Source organism: Cryptomeria japonica, chromosome 11, assembly GCF_030272615.1.
Source record: "Cryptomeria japonica chromosome 11, Sugi_1.0, whole genome shotgun sequence".
Lineage (NCBI taxonomy): Eukaryota > Viridiplantae > Streptophyta > Pinopsida > Cupressales > Cupressaceae > Cryptomeria > Cryptomeria japonica.
The window spans coordinates 149,795,960-149,796,882 of record NC_081415.1 but is presented as its reverse complement, the minus strand read 5'-3'; positions in this window follow the sequence as shown (position 1 = coordinate 149,796,882).

Sequence of the window (923 nt, the reverse complement as noted above, 5' to 3'; positions counted from 1 at the left end):
ATTGCAGGATCGACCTTAATGCCTTTGCTTGAGACAATGTATCCTAGAAGTTTCCCTAAGGTTACTCCAAAGACATATTTCTTTGGGTTGAGTTGAACATGATATTGTTCTAATCTATCAAAGATTTTCTCTAATATGTCTGGATGACCTTCTCTTGTTAGTGATTTTTCCAGTAAGTCATCAACATAATCTTCCATTATGGTATGCATCATATCATGGAAGATAGTGGTCATTGCTTGTTGATAGGTTGCTCTTGCATTCTTTAGACCAAAAGACGTTACATTCCAGCAGTATGTTCCCCATGGACATGTGAAGGTCGTCTTATGTTGATCCTTTGGTGTGATATTTATCTGATTGTATTTTGAAAAACCATCCATGAGTGAAAGCATGGCATGTCCTTCTACTATGTCTACTATGATGTCGATATTTGGTAGGGGGAAGTCATCCTTAGGACATGCCTTGTTCAGATCTCTGAAGTCAGTACAAATATGGATGCCCCCATTTGGTTTTCCAACAAGCACAATGTTGGATTTCCAATCCGCATAATCAATGGGTCTAATGTAACCAACATCCAGAAGTTTCTTAAGTTCTACTTTGACTAGGATTGCAATCTAAGGATGCATTTTGCAAAGCTTTTGCTTGACAGGCTTGGCTCCTTCTGCTACTGTGAGGTGATGCATGACTAAATCAGGGTCAAGCCCAAGCATGTCTGCATATGACCATGTGAAGTTGATATGGCACTTCTGGAAGAATTTGACATATGTGGTGAGGAGTTTCAGGAGTCCCCACATTGTATTCTTTTGTTTCCTCGATGAGAATCATTGATCATTCCTATTGTGTAGTAGAGGGAAGGATGTCAAACCTTTCATCCTCGGGTGCCTTAGAGAGGTTTTCACTATTGGATATGCTCTTTCTTTTTACTT